The sequence below is a fragment of the Mastomys coucha genome, unplaced genomic scaffold (genome assembly GCF_008632895.1).
Source record: "Mastomys coucha isolate ucsf_1 unplaced genomic scaffold, UCSF_Mcou_1 pScaffold14, whole genome shotgun sequence".
Classification (NCBI taxonomy): domain Eukaryota; kingdom Metazoa; phylum Chordata; class Mammalia; order Rodentia; family Muridae; genus Mastomys; species Mastomys coucha.
Window position 1 is genome coordinate 55,168,359 of NW_022196896.1, and position 21,094 is coordinate 55,189,452.

Sequence of the window (21,094 nt, forward strand, 5' to 3'; positions counted from 1 at the left end):
AATGTTAACAAATTCAGATAAATTGAAGTCATGTAACTTTTCTGATAATGCAATAAAAGTTAAAAAAAGAAAAAAATGAATCATAATTCTGCATACATATTTCACCAGAGAGTATATATTTCAAATATGAATAAAAAGATGCATAACATCATATATTATGAGGAAGATACTAGTAGAAACAATGAACAGGTACCATGTCCTATTTGTTAGAATGGTTGAATTCCAGACACTAGACAACTGTGATTTTCACTAAGTATATGGAACCACAGGAGCTTTCATACTTACCTGTTGTGAATGCAAATTATGACAGCTACCTAAAAGACACTTAGGCAATTTCTTATGAAACTAACTATGCTGCTTATTACCATAACTCTCAAGAATTTTGCTTCTACCTTTAAAAAAATGATGGGGGTTGATTGTATGTCAAGCACTTGCCGAGAAATGTTTATAGTGGTCATTTGTTTGTGTTTGATGAAATTCAAAATAAATCAGAGTTCTGTATCTAAATGGATGACACAAGTATGAAGACTTCTGCTTATACTGCTTCTCAGTAAATCTTAGATATGTGTGTTATAAAACATGGAAGATACATATTTGAAATTGATATCATCAATTGAAAAAAAGAGTCTAAAAGGACTACATAATATATAACTCCAATATTGTGCCATTTTGGAAAAGCCAAAGTGTAGAAATAAGGACAACCTTAGTGTTTGTCAGATGCTTGCTTGGTCAGAAGGGAAGGATGGGCAGGCGTTAAATGGGGTATTAGAAGGACTGGGAGGCTATTACTCATGTGTCTGTTAATAGTGGGTACATAGAGATTGGTTTCATCATAACTAATGGACTGTCTAAGAGAGAGAATGGTAATGAAACTTTATGTGCACTTAGTTAAAATCCACGTTAAATCTATCTTAGTTAAAATCAGAACTGATTCATCAATTTCAAAAAATTCATTATGTTAATGCAGATATTTGGGAGGTTGAGTATTTGTGATGAGTATGAATGTAAAATATTTTAGTGCTTTCTGATCAGATTTTCTATAAATTTCAACCTACCCTAGAAAAGTGTACTATATAGTTAAAAATTTTAAACGTGATCTTCATGAAACAATTCTAACAATCTGTTGCCTCATCCAGGTTGACACACAACAGAAATTTACTGTAACATATAACTTAATGTTATGTTTTATGTTTCATCCTATATAAATGTTATTGGAGTTGGAAATTGTAGGCAATAGTTTATAAAACCACAAATTGCATATTTATGTATTTTTATATAAATACATCAACACATTAGTAGAATAAAATCATTCTTAACCAAGAAAAAGAGCTAGTTGATTCAATTGTGATGCCCTATTAAAGCAATGGTGCAAATTCAAATGTCTTTAAAGTAGTTCTCATTTCATAGACTGATTTATGGTTATATATTACATGACAGGCAAAGAGGAGAATACTAAAGGCTTTTCCTAAGCCAGAACCATTTATCTAGAAAAAGTGCAATTGTGCCTTACTATGTGGCTCAGGAAAATTGAACCTTCTCTTATATCAACAGACAAAGGAAACATACTTCAGTTAATATCAGTGCAACTCAAAATATAAGCAAAACTGGAATAAGGTACACTTCAACTGCTCAAGTTGTTTCAATTACTGTCTATTAAAATTTGTTAGTTTAGCCTTTTTTACCGGTCAGTAGATATTGTAAGTGTAATGTGAGTGTATAGTAAAATCATGGCCATATTGAAAATCTGAGATGTATGGAGCACTGAGTATAGGAAGGGCAGAAATACGACACTCTATATGAAGTATGTGAACTATAATTCTAAAGCTAGTGATATCTTCTACAATATTAAATTGTATTCATTCATCAGCCAACAAGTAAACACACCACATGTATACACATACACACCACACAAACGCATACACATACACACACAAAGTGAGAGAGAAACTGAGACGGGGGATGAGTGGAGGGAGGGAGGGAAGTGGGGAGAGAGAGAGAGAAAGAGAGAGAGGGAGAGAGAAAGAGAGGGAAGGGAGAGAGAGAGACAGGCAGAGAGAGACAGAGAGAGAGAGAGAGAGAGAGAGAGAGAGAGAGAGAGAGAGAGAGCTTGGCAGGAAAGATTAGTCAATTACCACAGAAAGCTGAAGGAACAGATGTATTAAGTGCTGTCCAACTAACCATAAAATACTAAAATTCATGTTTTTCCCCCAAAACTTCTAGTATCATTTATACCTCCTGCTTTCCACTACGCACTGTGTTTTCTCTATCCCACTAGTCCTTTTACCCCTCCATACCAACTGAGTCCACTTATTTTTCTCTTTACTCTTCCTGTGTAAGCTACCCTTGATCGAAATGGAGAGATCAATTGACTTTGGATTGTCTGCCCCATTTAATGTATTAATGACACAAACTCCAGAGGAGGCTATGAAGCCTTAGGGGTGTGGGTGCTTATTCTGAGAGAAGTTGAGAGTGAATATGATCTAGATACATTATATGAGATTCTCTAAGAAATAAAAATATTGCATTATACTCTTTTTATAAGAGTGACCTGAGGATATTTGTGTTATCATTTTTGTTTCTTAATAAAGATTGTGGGTTGAGATGTGACTGCTGCTCCACATGTATTTATGATAACCTCTTTATGCCAGCCAATATTCAATATTCTTTCAGTTTGTTTCATGTGGCTGTAACTCAGATTTCTATCTGAAGCAGAATTTTGCTGAAGTTCTCTAAAATGTATGATGTGAATATCTCTTTGTTTTGGGTGACAGCAATATCCTCTAAGAGGCTGAACGCATGAGCGCAGCAAGCTCCCTTGTCATTCCCTGTTTCTTAGAAAATGATACTCTTGCTTAAAGACCATTTCCATTTTTCTTAGTCTGATATTTGCTTTTATTTCTGAATTTAGAGTATGTTTGTCATAGCTATTACTAAATCTTATCTTATTTCACCCAGTTTTAGTTATAGTATGCTTGATCAAGATCCTGTCCCTTTGAAAATCTTTGATATTTTCAAATACTGCATATGAAGAAACTTAAGGAACTTCATGAAAAGCCTTAAAGTGTTTGGATTATTTACAAATGTCCTCAAACCAGCCTTTTATACATACTGTGTATTTACTCTGAGTATAACTTCTGTCTTGTCTAGACAAACGATGAGCTTGAGGCATTTCGTATCTGAATATCATCAGGAATGTATAGGATTCTTATTAGAATATACTGACAAATGATGGCATTGGTTTAAGACCTCAGTAGAGTTGTGAATTATCTCTTCCAGGATAGTTTAACACAGAATAACACAGTGATGTGATTACTCTGATATTTAGAAACAATATGATCTAAACTATGGGGAAATGAATGTGTTATTATTTTATAACTGAAATTCAAAAACATCTGTAATAAATCACAAGATTGAGAGAAATGAAATTGTCTAGGAAAGAGCAAAATCAGATAGCATCATAGCAGACAAAATTCCACCAGACTTATAAAGAAGAATTACAGCAATTATTTCTAAAATAATTTATTTAAAAATGGAGTTAAAAAGAACATTTTCAACCTTATTCTACAAAGCCATTATTCCTCTAATGCCAAGGCCAGGTAAAGCTACTGCTGCAAAAACAAAAGTGTAGGTCAATATCCCTGATAGAACCAGATGCAAAAATTTTCAACTAAATGTTGCCAACTGAGCCCAGGTATATGTCAGATAGATTATCTCTCTTGATAAAACTGCATGTTTGTACTGCTCTGACATTTTAAAAAGATTTAATCTCACAGCAAATTTTCTTTTTCCCTGGCTTTTCAAACCTTTCTGTTGGCTCTTCCACTGTGATTCCCTGAGGAACAGCTACAGGAATTCTGCTGTATATGTGTCAGCATGAGTTGACACCAGCAGATCTAACATCACATCATAGACATACATGCAACATTAAACAGATTGAGTCATTATCTGTACATGTGCATGTGTGCACAATAGTTAAAGAAGTAAAGGTCATGAATTTAAAGGAAATTAAAGAGTGGTATATTGAAAGTTTTGGAGAGAAGAAAGGAAAGAAACAAAAGGTATAACTAGGTGCTAATTTCAAAACTTAAAAAAATAACAGATCATCTACTACAATCAATTTGGCTTAATCCAGGAATACAAGGGTGGTTTTAGATAATAAATCATATAAATTGTCATAAAGACAGAAATAACATGCTCATCTCAATAGATTCAGAAAAGATATATGACAAAATCTAATATGCCTTCGTGACAAAAGTCATTAAGAGTGTAGGACTGGAAGAATCATGCCTCAAAATAATCCAAGTTTTATATGACAAACACAACTAGCATCATCCATAATGAGAAAAACACAAAGCCATCCCATTAACATTGGGAAAAATTTAGGGCTGTCAATTGTTCTGACTACTGTTCAGTGTAGCATTTGAAGCCTTTAATAGTACAGAAACTGAAAGGTATTAAAGAAATAGAAATAGTAGTTTTCTTGAAACTCTAGTTAATATAATAAAACAAGAGAATGAAATTATAGCACTAAAGGTAAGTAAAAAGATAAATTGCTGCTATTTCTATATGATTAGTGTTACACATAAGACAACTTAAATATTCCAACAGAAATGCCACTGAATGAAAATACTTTTATCAAAGTATCAGGATACAAAATTACTTACAACAATCAGTAGCCTATCTACATTCAAATGATGAACAAGCACAGACAGAGAGATCATGTAAACTTGACATCATACAATATCATCAAAGAAACATATCTAGGTTGAAGCTTAAATATGTTTTCATTTGTAATTAGTCAATTATGGGAGACCATTGATTTTAAATACTAAATACCTAAATACTAATATTAATGTTTTTGGTCACATTGATATGCTAGTATTTGTCCAGAAAATTTACAGTAAAATTAAAATTAATTCTGATATCACATAATTTGTGTTATCTAAAATAATAGCAACTTTTAAAATATATTTTAGTTTCAAATCAGAAATAATATCTCTCCTTAGTTGTCTTCCATTTGTCTTAAAATTTGTTTATATTATTCAAATTAGACAATATTTTCCATTTGTACACAAAGTTTGGGTGTTTCATTCTCAATGTTACCTTTAGTTACCTGGCTTTTATTTCCTGATACTCATTTCTTGAGTATTCTTACTGGCTTTGATCAGATAAACTCATTGTCGAAACGATATAAACAGGGTCTGTTAATGTTTTTGTATGATATTTGGTGGTAACTTCTACTTTATGCAGGACATAGATTGTGTTCAACAGGACCACTATAGAGCAGCTGCAGTCATTATCCAAATCACTTACAAAGATTATAAGAAGACTCCTCAAATTTGCTTCTTGACCCCTGGTTTTACTACTCCTGAGTAAGATGTCATAGAATCCATTGAAATCAAATAACTATTTATAAGAAGTCATTACAGTGATTTCTAGTCATAATGATGTTCAGATGAATTGTAAACTGATTATGCTTATTTTAACATTATTATTTAGAATAACTTAGAATAAAAATGTGGCATTCTTAAACAAAAACTAAAGGAACCAAAGTATCCTTGTGCCCTTGGTTATTAAAAACTCAAATATCTTAAAAGAAGCTTTGAATATAAAACTGACTATAATTGGATATTAACCTATGAACTTTATATGGGCTTTCTACTTCTCAGCATAGTTTCTAACTTTAGACTAATAAAACTATCTTAACAGACTACATGTGCTTCAGCAACAGAAAACAGGTTTTTCAGAGGTTAAGTATTAATAATTATTTCAATGAGTTTTGTTTTGAATCACAAAATTATCATATTCATATCCCTTTGCAATAATGTGCTTTTCTTATTGCTAAGGTGAGGACTATAAAGACCAGCAGACTTGACTTTACAGTAATAATAGAAAGAATCATGGTGCTAATTGATAAGTACTAGCATCTCTAGATTATTCTTTGGATTAAAAGACATTGGTATGTTCCCAAGAAACAAGCATATTTAATCTTGTTAATCAATATGTGTGATATAACCCCAGAGTTGATTTCTATACCCTAGAAATCTTGAAAGTTATAATTTGTTACAAAATTACATATTGATAGTCCTTCTTAATAAAATTCTGTGCTCTGTCCTCTTTTTACATTAATTATTTCTTATCTTTTGTATGTTGATCTACTGTGTTTCTTCTGTTATGGAAGTGATGCATAATGAGTGGTTTTAGAGAAAAGCTATGTATTTTCTTTCTGAACTATAAACTTCTGAGTACTAGGAGCTTGTGAACTTGACTGTTTTGTGAAGTCTGTGCCTCATTCCTAAGAAGATACTTGGAGATTGCATCATCTTAAAGGAGAGAACAATTTCTGTTAGATGTTTCTAACATGGAATCTTTCTAACACGGTTGAACAAGGAATACTAAGATTACTGACCGAGAATTCTTTCTTTAAAAGAGATCTTCAAAAAGAAGACTTGATCATAACTTAAATCATTTTTTTTAAAGGGCCACTGCCTGATATTATTATTATGATACCATGTAGATTTTTGAAGGAGACCATTTCATCTAATAGCATCTATAAAGGATTCTTAAATTTATGAATAAGTGCCATTAAATGTCTTCCACAAATTTACAATTTTATTAATCATTTTATTCATTTACATTTCAAATGATGTAACCTTCCCTGTCTCCCTTCTGCAGTGTTCCCTTCCCATGCCTCTTCCCCTTTGCCTCTATGAGGGTTCTCCTCCACCTACTCACCCACACCTGTCTCAATGTTGTAGAATCTCCCTCTACTAGGGCATCAGGCCTCCATAAGACCAATGTTCGCCCCTCCCAATGACAGATAAAGCCATCCTCTGGTATATATGTAGTTGGAGTCACAGATCTCTCCATGTATCCTCTTTGGTTTTTAAACATTTTTTTTTTAAATACAGAAGCTTATGGTGTTAATATGATGCATATTATATATTCAATATGTATATATTCATATATGGGTATATGTATATGGAAAACAGTATAATTTGAAACAAAGTAAAACAAATTGCAAATTAGAACAAGAGATTGCTTGAAGTAAATAATTTAAAAAGTACACAGTTTACTTTTCAAGTGGCTGGAAATTCTCAAAAGTCCAAATTTATAATTTCTTGTTGTTGTAGTCAGATTGTGAAATGTTCCCATGGGCTTTTGTGTTGTGCAATTATTAATCTTGTGGCACTATTTTGGAAGGTTATGAGATCTTTATGCTGTCGTGCTCAAAAGAAGAAGCTCGGTGGGGTTGTACTTCTGGGAGCTGAATATTTTCCTTGTCTCCCAATAGCCACAAGAACATGAAGACACTCCTTTATTAAAAGCTTGTATCTCTACCTGATATTTTCAATAGTCTGAGTGAGAGAAAACAAGGAGAGAACCCCCAGAAAACATAAGTCCTGTCATATTATGATGGTTAATCTTGGTTGTCAACTTCGCTGGATTTGATATTACCCAAACTTGTAATCTCTAGGAGGATCTGGACACATGCTTATTGTAGAGTGGGGGGCACCTTCCAACAGTGGCTGAGATATTAGAGGGCCAAGGGAAAAGCTTGTGCTCTTTGCAGCTCATCCTTGTTGCTTTCTTGGCAGTGCATCTCCTTTGAAGACACTGCTATATTTGTGGGTGCTGCTGCCGCTACTCTCCCATACCTCTCTGACTTGGAACTCAGGTGTCTTTCCTGTGCCCTCCAGTCTTTAGTGTCAGGTAGGGACTGTAGAATCAGTTTTTCTGATTGAGTTTCTAGTGGATTGTCAGCCATGTTGGTATAGATAGCTATTGTTGGATAACTGAGCCAGAATTCTGTCAGCCATTTATATAACAAATCTTCTTTTAATATATACTCGTTCTATCTTTATTCTGTTTCACTAAGCAAGGCTGACTAATACTCATATCCTTCATCTTTAAGTAGTTATTGTGAAATATTTGGACATAATTATGAAAAAGGCATGAATACCCAAGGCATAGGACTAAAAAGTTAAATAACAAATACCAGTCCCCTAGTACTTCTTAATATCTTTACATTTAAGAATCTTGCAATTTTTAATGTTCCTTATTTTTCTCTATTTCCATCAACAAATAAATGTTCAGTGCTTTTATCCACATGAGCTTAATATTTTGAGTACTGGGCAGTGCTTTCTAAAGCACTCGTTTGTATCTGCTTTCTTACAAATACATATGCTTACATTTTCAAAATCTTCATGTCCATGCCTTATTTTCCACAATATGCTTCAAGAACATTTTGATAGTGTACAGTCAAGGAGATTATATGTACTCAGGATATGAGACAAAAGTCATAGATGTCTTCAAATCTTTTCAGTTTTCTGTTTTCCTTTTGTCTTGTCTTCTTTCCTAAAATGAAAGGCTCCTTCCATATTTACTTTTTTTTAAAATATATTTGTTCTTCTCTCATACAATATATATTGACCAAAGTATTCTCTCCCTCTTCTCCTAGGTATACCATATTTACTTCCACATTTTGCTTTACTTTCATCTTAGGTGTACAGACAGTAGCAGAGAATGTGTATTATGTATACCAGTACACTCTAGGCAGGGTCCTACTTTGTACAAGTATGATGGGCATACAGAATTTTACATATTTAAATTAAGTTTAACCTAAAGTCTCTTTTAAGAATCTCTTCATATGTTTGAAATAATTTTTTTGTAAACCCTGGGATTATAAAATCAGCTATGGTCATGTGGTAGCTTTTCTTTATAATTAAGAAATACACCCAATTTAACATTGTATATTTATGAAATTAATCCACTAGAGATAGTAGTTAAATAAACATACAATGAGATATCTCATTTATTTCAGCCAGATATTAACTTAAAAATCTTGAAATTAATACCAGATAACATAAACATTGCATCTCAGAAAGTGACATTTTATATTGTAAACAACAACAAAAAATGAATTTCTTACACCAAGTTCTTATGTAGAAGATATATTTTATGGATTGTACCTGAAAATACAAATATATTTGTTTTCATGCCTATGTTAAATAACTAGGTCAAATAGTACTAGAAATGTTTTGTGGTAAATAATGAGGCTTTGTAATTTATCAAGTCAAATCAATACAATCAGCATAATGTCATCATTAAACAACAAAATCAAAATGTTAATGATTAAAAGAGTGGGCAAAATGCTGCCTTCAATATGGTAGTTTCACAACCTGACTTAGTTAAAATCTGTCCTGTGCTGAACACCAGGAAGAAGCTTAACCCCAGTTTTAAAAACCTCATTCAGGTTATTGTGAATATATAATTGTTTTAAAGTTGATTTCTTTTAAGAAAATTATTTTAATGATCAAAAATTATTAACTATCATGATAATAGCATTCGTCTATTAGCATTAATACTATGGTTACTGATTTATGAAAATATTATTAATTTTTCATTTCAGAATAAATTCATGAATGAGTAAATGAGTGGAAAGCATATTTGGAACTCCCAGTTTCATAAAGCCCTAATCACTAACTAATGTAATCATTTTTCTCAATAATATTTTCTGTCATCTTTCATTTTGTTTATAAAAATTATTATATTAATATCTATTACATTTAGCTTCATATATGTAATTTATGCTACTGTATAATACCATTCCATGTAATAAATCCAAAGGAAATGTTTTCTAAGTTTTTTTCCCATTTCATACTTCAGCAATTTTGGTCAATCTTTATAGACATTGTAAACCAGTTAATAGGATTGAAGCATTGTCTGCATTGATCGATGAGGGGAATAAGGCAAATCAATTGATAGCAACAAAATTAGTTTCAATAAGACTCATTCGTTTTATTTTTTTAGTTTTTGTGGGGTTTTGTTTGTTGGTTTAAAAAATAGAAATGCAAAAGTATTTACTTATTTGGCATTTTCTATGCATTCATTTATACATGTACAAGAATTCTTCCCTGAGACAAAGGGAATAAAAAATTATAAGATTTTAAAGAGCTACCTCTTCCACATCAGAAAACAAAGCAATCAACATAACTTAGAAATTACTATGGACCAATTAACACAGCTTTTCTGAGTGTAAGGACTTATGCCTGTGACTGGAAGGTGAAAAGAAACGTACACCTTATGTATTTCAGTGTTTATCATAACTCTCATCTATGCTTTAAGAAATTTTATATTGCGTCAGTTAAATGGAATCTTAACATTGGCTCATTCTAATATACTTTGAAAAGTTTCTGCACATTCACAAGTTAAATTTAAACATAAAACCACCAGCTACGTAAAATTTTCTGTATATTCAAGGCTCGGTTCTCAGATTTAAGGGTAAAGGATCAGTTCTCTGCTCCTTCTCCCCAATCCTCTATATTCTTCTTTCTCTTTTCCTTCACTTAAAAATTACAATAATTAGTTTGTGTGGGGTTGGGGAGCATTCTTCCGCGTGAAGTGAAATCTTTTATTTTCTTTTTTTTTTATTAGATATTTTCTTTATTTACATGTCAAATAATATCTCCTCTCCCGGTTTCCCTTCTGAAAAGAAAGAAAGAAAGAAAGAAAGAAAGAAAGAAAGAAAGAAAGAAAGAAAGAAAGAAAGAAAGGAAGAAAGAAAGAAAGGAAGAAAGAAAGAGAGAAAGAGAAAGGAAAAAATAAAATAAAATAAAAGCCTTGTTCCCTCCCCTCTCCCCCTGCTCACCTACCCACTTCCTGGCCCTGGCATTCCCCTACACTGGGGCATAGAACCTTCACAGGACCAAGGGCCTCTCCTCCCATTTAAGTCCAATTAAGCCATCCTCTGCTATACATATGCTGCTGGAACCATTAGTCCCACCATGTGTACTCTTTGGTTGGTGGTTTAGTCCCTGGGAGCTCTGGGGGTACTAGTTAGTTCATACTGTTGTTCGTCCTAAGGTGTTGCAAACCCTTCAGCATCTTGGGTCCTTTCTCTAGCTCCTTCATTGGGGACGCTGTGCTTAGTCCAATGGATGGCTGTGAGCCTCTACTTCTGTATTAGTCAGGCACTGTGAAATCTTAAACTAAAACACTGTGGAGCATCCTGGTAGTGAGCTTAGGAGGTACATTGGAGATCAAGGGCACCCATCATGCATAGAATGTCTGAGATCCTGCTAGCTTATAATATCTCCTAATTCTCCTAGTTCTGCACAAACTATTTCTCTCTCTGAAGGGTTTCCCTCATCAGCCAATGGGAAAGCTAAGAATTTCTCTCATTTCTTCTTCTTGGCTGTCTTTGTGAAACAAATAAAATAGTAAGGGCAATGATACTTTAGATCTGTGTTCAGTGAGAGTCTGAGCTATAATAATTGCCTGGTTATTATTCCTTTTGGTAAAGTACTTGTTTATTTAGTGAATTTTATGTAGAGAATTACTGTTGACACAGTAAAAGTTCCTTTATTTTCTTATGCTACTTATGTATTTTTTTTTTCAATTTGCCAAGCTGTGACTGTTTATTAACTGACCCGATTACAAAAATACCATGGGTGACACCTTAGTTCATCTGTCTAATAAGCCTGTTTATCTGGTCTTCCCTGTTGCCAGCAGCTCCACTTTTTACAAAGTGAGTTGTCTTTTTCTTTATTCCACCTCGTGGGGAAGATAATTTGAAGGGCCACAGGAAGTTATTCACTTCCTTGAAGCTTTTTCCAACTGTATAGACCTCATGGATTAGATGAGACCCTCCATGCAGATGATGCCAAATTTACCAAGAGATCGAGCAATCAAGGAATTATCTGTCAAGGCAATCCGCTTCTTATTATGCCATAGCCTCGCTTGTAGATGAGCTCATTTACTGACTTCAGATTGGGGTACCCCCATGCAATGTATGGTTCCACAATCCTCAGCATGATAACTGGAGCCTTGTTGAGCTTAACAAAGGTGCAATTGAAGTTCTGTCGAAGACGAAGAAGCTGCAATACCTTGCGGACTTTTGGGCTTACTCCATTGATACCTCGGATTCTGATGACAAACGTCAATTTCGGTTCTGCGGGTACATAGAAGCTCCCAGCTTTCCTTGCCATCCTGGCCATGCGGATCTTAGTCCGGTACATCTGCCTGTACTCCCTGTAATAGTGCTTTGCTTTTTCATAGGTGAGCTTCCTCCTTGCCCTTCACAGTGTCTTCAGGGCAAACTTCTTCCTCAAGCGCTTCACCTTCAACTCTGCAAAAGTCCTTCGCTTTTTCTTAGGTTTTCTGGCACAACAGGAACCTTTTTCATAAGGGTTTCCCGCACAGTGGCAACCTTCTTTTTCTTCTCTGGAACGACCTCCATGGTTGCACCTGGAAAAGGAGAGAGGTTGCTACTTTCGTATTTATTCTCTTTGTTTGCTGTCTCTTTACTTTTGAATTGATTTGAGCCTCATTATAAGATTACGTCTGTGATAAATTTTCATTACTGAAGAATATTCATCTAAAATGTGGAATCTCCAAAATAAAAACTTACTCATCTGTCCCCCATCACCCCCCAAACTCAACTCCTTAGTTTACAATATCACAATATTTTACGATTACCACAGAGACACCTTTTATTGGCTGTGGGGGAATATCTTCTGGGAACATAAGAAAAATATAGGCACATCAGGAATTAATTAACAATTAATAGGTGACCTTTATTCACATCCAATGTTAAAGTAAAATTCATATTCTAAAATGGAAAATTTAAAAACTCTACTGGAGGAAGTGACATAGTGGCTGAAACATGAAAGGTATTTAGACAGAGTAAGTCAAAGAAATTAAAGAGGACATTTCTGGTGGATTACCTCAGGTTAATCTGGCTAGCACTCATATTTATTTGTTTGGGAGAGTGCTATTCTGTGCCTGATGTCCTGGTACAACTATTAATAATACCCACTTTAACTCAGAATTGTCTTGGTTCAGGAGATCAATTTTGTGACCATCCTACCTAAGGGCAGTGACATAGAGATTTGTACAAACATAGCTTATTTGGGGGCTGTGTCTCATTTATCACAGCTGGATTTTAGGGTATGAAATACGAGTTGTGAAATATGAAAGAACTGTGAACACAAAGTAGAAAGGTTCTTTCTCCTCAGGCTGTCAGGTACTGTTTTCATTTATAAGATGATGAGGTGCCACAAAAAGGCTTTAGGTGACATAAACATTATAGTTCAATTAAGCTTTCATATCATACTCTTATGGTATAAGATCAGTGTGAGGAAGAAAACAATGTGAGTGTAGCTCATGTTTATCAAGGCCCTACTGTCTACAGGCAACATTTAGAACCTTTGAATGAATTATGCAAGATGCCTGTCTATATGGTAAAAGAATCTCTCTCTCTCAAATATATACATATATAATTTTATATATAATTTATATTATATTTTGTATATATTATGTAATTTATATTATATTATATAATAATATATTATATAAGGCAATTTATAATATATAATTAAGTATTAATTGAATATATAATTAATTATTATATATTTAATTAAATATTATAAATTGCCTTATGTAATATATAATATATTATTATAAATGCCTGATATAATTACATTATATATATTATTATAAATTATATAATACTAGAGAGAGAGAGAGAGAGAGAGAGAGAGAGAGAGAGAGAGACTTTACTCCCACTCTTAGCTCCATAAGAAGTCAAACCTACCATACTCTAACATACATGCAGAGGGCCTATGTCATGCCCATGTAGGCTCCCAGGTTAAACAAAAAAAATATATGTATATATTTGAATATATGTATATATATATTTGTACTATGTAGATACATATAATAATTATATATATACTTTTTTTAAATTTTTTTCACATTACAGCCATAGTCCCTCCTCTCCATGCCCTTCTAAGTCCCTCCCCGCACGCCCACACATCCTCTGTTTCACTTCAGAAAAGGACTCCCATCCATATCAATGAAACCTGCCATATCAAGTTGTAGTAATATAAAGCATCTCTTCTCCTAGTAAATCTTCACAAGGCAATCCATAGGAGGTAAAGGATCCCAAAAGCAGGCCAAAGAGTCAGAGGCTACCTCTGCTCCTGCTCTTAGCCCCACAAGAAGACCAACCTACCGTAGTATAGCATACAAGCAGAGGGCCTAGGTCACACCATTGTAGGCTCCCTGGTAGTTGGTTCAGTCTCTGTAGCCCCTATGAGCCCAGGTTAGTCCATTCTGTGGGTGTTCTTGCAGTGTCCTTGACTGTTCTGGCTCCCCTAGGGCCTCCTAATGTTTCGCTATGGATCTCTACATCTGTTTCTATCAGTTGCTGGATGAAGTCTCTCTGATGACTATGGGGCTAGGCACTGATCTATGAGTATAGCAGAATATATCGTTGGGAGTCATTTCATCTTTTTCCAATCATATTTGGTTCTATCCTAGGTCTCGGAGCTATCCAGCTTGGATTTCTTGTTATCAACAAACATACATGCGTAAATGCAAAGCAGGGCAAGAGAGATGAACATCAGGAAGCCATTTTTGTTGGACTGGGAGAAATGAAATCATGTCACTGAGAAAAGGTGAGAGGATCTAGGGAAAAGTAGGCATGCAGGTATCTTATTGTTGCAGATGGAGGCAGTGGCTAGCAAAAAAGCATGTAAGGTGAGAGTATAGCTGTGTTTGGGAATTTTATAGAACTCTAAGATAATTGACATAGAGCAGGAAGGCAAAGAGTTAAATCAGATACTAGAAATATTAATGGCCCAGAATACCAGATGTTGTGGGAAAATTTGCTAAGATTGGAAGTGAACTAAATCTTCAGGAATAGGTCCTGGCCCTCTTTGGAGACAAACTGTTGAGGGAGAAAAGGAGTCCATGAAAACCAGTTATGACCTCAAGATAAGCATTCAGGAAATGGATACTCTCTCTGGGTCAGGATTTATCACACAGATGAAGACAAATCATAGGTTATGATTCTATAGTCAGACAAGTCAAATTAAAAAGAGGAAAAAGAAGTGAAAGAAAAATATTCAAAGGCAATATTTTATAGGAGATATAAAATGAGTTTTGAAGAGTTATGGATAATAGGTTCCTGATTCAATAGATACTGTCATAAATAAAGCAAGAAGCTATTGGAAACTATTAACAATAGAATGTTATTCTTTGTACAAAATACATCGAACAGACACATATTTTCAAAAAACATTAGCATTTGAATGTATTTTAAAAGTATAATTATTCTTCAAATTTGAAAATAAGAACAAGCTAAACAAACAGTAACATTTAAAATAATTTATCAATAATACTAAGATCAAAATAAAGGTGATAAACTCAAATATTCATAATACAAATCATAGACTCAGGGTTATCCTCTCCAATACCAAAAGAATTTATAATTTGATGGCAAAATAATATGTGACATAAAACAAAAGAAACATGAACAAAATACCTCCATGAATTGGTAGAAGCTTAGTCTTTAAGCTTATTAAATATACTGGCCTTTATACATGAGAAAAATAATTTGAAGTATACTATTATCCACAGTTTATCACACTGGTAAGTCCTAACTGATGGGCAAAAGTGAAACATCAGTGAGTTTGCAGAGCTGATTCTACTTTCTGGAAACTACTCTCACTAAGTGATAGGGAAATAACTGTAATCACCTCCAGATAGACTATTGAACTCCACCTTTTTAATGTGCTTGCATTTTAATCTAGCTTTTTTCCTATTTTGAAAAGGTCTTTTTAGCTACAACTTGAAGAAATTTCTTTAGATCTCTTTAGTGTAACTTCCTTAATTCTACAGCTATATAAACTGTACATAACAGGATTTTGTTGTTCTCTCTATTAAATACATGTAAAAAATGATTCCATATATGATATATATCTTATATACATACACACACATATACACATATATACATGTGTATATATGTGATATGGAATAATATGTTGTAGGTTTTTGTTTTGCAAAATATCAGGGAAGCATTATTTAAACAAAATGGTAATATGGGTTAGAAATGCACTGTTGAAATTGTCAGGAGGCCACATGAGTGTAAGAGTACAGAAAGACCTTGAAATGAGTTTTAAATTTGATTTCAATTTTCAGATATTTTAAGACATTAACTTATTAGTTCCCAAAGGTTTATAATTTTATACACCCATTGTCTTGTGTTCATCTAGGATAACACCAGACTGTAGTTGGCCTGATTCTACTGGTCACTGTTTTGATATGTCATAGATATTTATATTTCAGGAGTTGGTGTTAGAATTTACATTCTTGTCTCATTTACCAGCAGACACCAGGCTTGAATTCTGAAGGCTCTCTCTTAATATTTGGAAGGCATCCTTTAAGAATAAATCACAGATGCCCCTGCCCATGCACCCTTACTGTACATTTTCCTAGGAGGCAGGCAAGAATCCTTGATACTGGATCCCATCTGTCCTCCTGCAAATCAGCTCTGCAGAATTTCAGGACGGGAGAGATTTTTAGTTACATACATTTTACTTTTTAGTTACTGTGTTGCAGAAAGTTTGTAACTCTTTTATATAAAATGTAGTTCACTAATCCTTTTGGCATATTATCTAGTTGGCTAAATTCAATTCTCAGTTCTCTCAACATGACTTCATTTCTCCTTGTCGTTCCTTGAACTTGATGTCTATCCTATAGGAACAGGATCCAAGACCCAAATATTAATCTTTTCTGTTAACTGTACCTTTCTATTAATGATGGATAACAAATATTTTCATTTAGATCATTGTACAATTACTTCTATAATTATACAAATTTCCTATGGAAACTGAAATGCAGCCATGGTGTGTGTGTGTGTATGTGTAAAGTGAAATTATACAGTACTTGATTTCCTGTGATTGGTTCATCTCACTTAGTGCCTTGTGTTTCAGATTCATTCACATTGCTGCTTATTACAGACATTCTTTCTTTTAAAAATCTGAATGATATATTTACTTATTTATCTATTAAATTAGCTATTCTCCCAATGATTGGTATCTATAATATGCATGATTCTAATTTCCTCTCAACCTTACAATTTTAATTTGATAATGCCCATGCTAGCTGATATAAGGTATCCTGACATGTACTATCTTGATGACTAGTAATGTTGAGCACTTGTTGATTAGTAAGAATTTGAAGAAATCCTTATTTAGATTCTTAGCCCATTTTAAGTTGAGTTGTTAGAGGACTTTATTTAATGAATTGTAGAGCAATTTATTTTGAAGATTATTCATTCTGTCATCACATATAAGATTTGTCAATATTTTCCTATTTCAAGGTTATATTTTCAATCCGTTGCTTCTTCCCCTTTGTATGCCCAAGCTTTACAATGAAAAACAAAATCTCTTTAAAAGAATTATGTTTATGAGTCTCTTTATCTGTGTCTAGGTGAGTGTACTTTTGTGCAGATGCCCAATGAATGCAGACAAGGTCAGATTCCCTGGGGCTGGAGTTACAGATGATTATGAACTTCCTGATAAAGATGCTAAGAATGAACCTAGGTCCTCTGCCAGAGCGGAGGGCACTCTTAATTACTAGCCATCTTTCCAGTCCTGGGAAACTTCAGTTTGATTTCCTATGACTTGTTAGTTATTCTTTTGTTGCTTTCACTTCGGCTTTCATAGTCACAAAATATTTGTACAGAATGAAGTCATTAATCTTTTCACATTTTCCCTGTTGCTGAATCAAAGTCTGAAGTCCTAAGGTTTTTCATTGATTTTAGTTATTTTTTGAGATGAGTCCAATTTCACTTTTTCTTTGCATGTGAACACCAATTGTTTCTACTATCACTTGTTGAAGATACTATTAATTACCATTGCATATTCTTGGTACTCTTAGAAAATGCTTTTAATATTTTATACTTGTATTTGTTCAACATTCTTCTCTCCCATTTGTCTTATAGTATCTTTAGGTAGAATAAAAAGTTGGAAGCATTGTATTTGCTGACATTCAAACATATAACACATCTACAATAATTGAACAGCATGTAATTTAGAAAAAAATAGTAATATCAATTAATAATATAGTGGTAGCTCAGAAATAAATTAGGAGAGATCACATATGAAAAGTTCAGTAAATAGCAAAATTCACTTACATTGAAAGTCACAGATATTTAAAGTAGTACACATCATCGATGAGAAAGCCAAACATGTTTGGGGCACTCCTGTAATCACATTCTGGGAGCCAAGATGGGAGGAACATGAGTTTCAAGCTAGCCTGACATGCATAATATTATGTTTTATGATTGTGTTTTTGTTTGTTTTATTATTAATCAATTATTAGTTTACATTTTAAATGATATCCCCCTTCCTTATTACTCCTTCACAGACCTACCCCCATTCTATCCCCCCAGGCCCCGTCTCCTTTGTTTCTATGAGGGTGATCCATCCACTGACCCATTCCTGCCTCACCCTCTAGTATCCCCCTGTGGTGAAGCATCAAATACCCACAGAACCAAGGGCCTTTCCTACCATTGATGTCAGACAAAATAAAGTTATAAAGAAAAATCTGATAGAGAAAACATGGCTTTGATGTTCTGAGTCTCAATAAGTATATAAGTACCTCAGGTTGATAACAGGTCTGTCAGTGGTAGCCTTTGCTGAGTTTCTCAGAACCCCAAGGTTTGAGCTGATTAGCTTTAGGTCAAAAGTCAGTTATTCCCTAACTAAGGGAGTGAGTAAGAGTGTCCATATACTCCCTAAAGCCACTCAGCTGTAAAGTAACTGACATCCAATCCAAACTAGAGCCTTGAAATCATCAGTGCAGCAACTGCTAATCATTACAAAATGGTCAAAATAATTGCTGTGATGAAAATCCAGTATGTTTTTATGAGGCAGTTTTTCACTCTTACTATATGGTATTTTATGCAGTTTCACACCAAATAGGAAAATAAAGTTTAATTACTTATCACTGTGAGGCATGCAGTTGGCATCTCTAAAATTCTCTGTGTAGTCATAGTAGCTCAAACCCACACTGTCTTGACACTTCTAAAAAGGAAAGCTCAGCATGATCTTATAAGCAGTGGCAGGAGTGTGTGCTGTTTTTCTAGTCATGGTCTTGGCTCCTCTGACTCTGCTCTACCCAGCGCAAATGAGGAATGTGTTGAATGTTTGTGATTAATTAGAGAAAGCCTTTCCACCAGAGGGAAATGAGTCAGAAGCTCCATGACACTTCTCAGATTCGAGCTACTGAAGACTGATAAAAGACAATTCCTCACTATGCATATAACAATAAAATACATTTTAATTGAACGTGGCCATATGTGACACCTAAGATTTCTTAAAATAAAAGTCAGAAAGCCAGGCAATAATAAAGCAGTTTCTGTTTCTAATCTGGGGAGCACTTCCTTCTCAAGGTCTATTCTTTTCCTGTATGAATATATTCTTGGATAATGAAGAAATTCCCTAAAGTAGAAATTAAAATGATGTTATACCATTGCATTGTTCACATTACTGTGCATATTTTTTAAACTACCTGTGGATATTTACACACACATGAGGCATGTGCTTGCACCCACCTACCTACCCATAAACGCATCTATCACAAGGACACTAAAATGGGTAAATTCATTCTCATTTTTGCTAAGTTCAAAATAGCTACTCCATATTTAATAAGTAAGTACACAGAGTTTTAAGAAATATTGCCATGTATATGGAGTCATTTTTAGACAAGTAGATGGATGTTTAAATTATATAAGTATATTTATTTCTGTTCCCTGAGATATAATCCCTCATTCTCATCCTCAGCTCTGGAATAAAACACCCATAGGAGCCTTCATTACCTCCTAGCAACTCCCTTGGATCCCACAGATCTTCCCCTTCTAACCTGTCTCCCACTGCTCCTCCCAAGTAAACAAGGAGGTTGAAGTTGGGCACACATCTCTCCTACTGCTCCTGAGATCTAGTCCTGGCAGTTCCATCCCAGCTCTGTAGCAGAAAGTTTGTTGTGGTCTTCATTTTCTCTCTGATCCCAAAGGCCTACTTGTCTTATCTTCTTTTTTTCCAACTCATCTTAGTAGCCAAGCCTCTAAATCCAGTAGGAATTTCCTGTGAACATGCCAGCTGAGCAGGCCAGGAAAACAGCCATCACACTCTCCAAAACTCCACAAGAGAAACAAACAAACAAAAAGGAGCATAGCACCCACCCAACAAAGACAAATAAAACCCAGAAATTAGCGCATGGATTAAGAATTATTCCAAACCCAGACACCTAGACACAAGCATAGAAATAAAATCAATAAAAGCTAAGGAAATATGTCTCTAGTACAGACAAGCTATCCTACCATAGCACACTGTAAATGTTCTAACATAGCTGAAGCACAAGGAAAAGACCCTCAAAACAACTGTATAGAATGATAGGGATTCAAAGAGGAAATGAGTAAATCTCTTTAAAAAATGCAGGAATGTCAGTAGGTGGCAGAAAGGAGAAAGGCTATGTCTGAAGTCAAGGTTCTGACCTATGAACTTCTAAATGACTAGTAGCCTAAGATTCCCTGAGAAAGGAGACTGATATCGTCACAATTCCAGTACCAGACAAAATAAAATATCCTTCCAGTAGAGATAGCAAGCTAGAGATAAGGAGATTCCTGCCTGAGACTCTGGCCCCAGGTAGGAGTAAGCCCAAGAAGACCAAGTGAATGGCACCATGGGGCCCAGACAGGGAACTAGTCTGAGATGACCACCAGTCTGGTCCTGGGGTAAGAAGAGCAGATCATGCTAGAGATGTCCCTTGCCCAGCACCATAATACACAAGTTGAACATAATACTTCAAAACCATTCTTGAGATGACCCTAGACATTCTGAGACCTTAATGCTACTAAGAGGAGCAAGTAAGTGGTGGAGAAATAGAAGAGGAAAACAAAACAGAAAGATGTGGGCACAATAACAATGCAAAACTAGAGACTCAATGGTAGTAAGGAAAAGCCTGATGTGAGTAGATGGTGATGTCACTTGGGACTATGGTAGGGTCCTGGCCCGGGCTGCCACTTGGGATTATGTCTGTGTCTGTGACTCTGCAACATTAGGGGATCTGTTACCATCAAAGCCAAGTGGACATCTCTGCCCTGGGCTATGGCCCAGACACACTTTGATATGTCTGACGTCTGTGTAGAGCTGGCCCTACCCCTCACCTGGGCATCATAAGAGGGTTGGCCCTAGGGATATGAAAGCAGTAGCACTAATTATGCCCCTAGCCAGCTTCA

The 21,094-nt window shown here is 34.6% G+C and overlaps 2 pseudogenes; one reads left to right on the plus strand and one right to left on the minus strand.

Annotated features, from left to right (window-relative positions):
- Positions 1 to 11,388: 11,388 nt before the first annotated feature.
- On the minus strand, positions 11,389 to 12,241 carry LOC116089098 (annotated as a pseudogene).
- Positions 12,242 to 20,295: 8,054 nt separating this feature from the next.
- LOC116089663 lies at positions 20,296 to 20,384 on the plus strand (annotated as a pseudogene).
- The last annotated feature ends 710 nt before the right edge of the window (positions 20,385 to 21,094 follow it).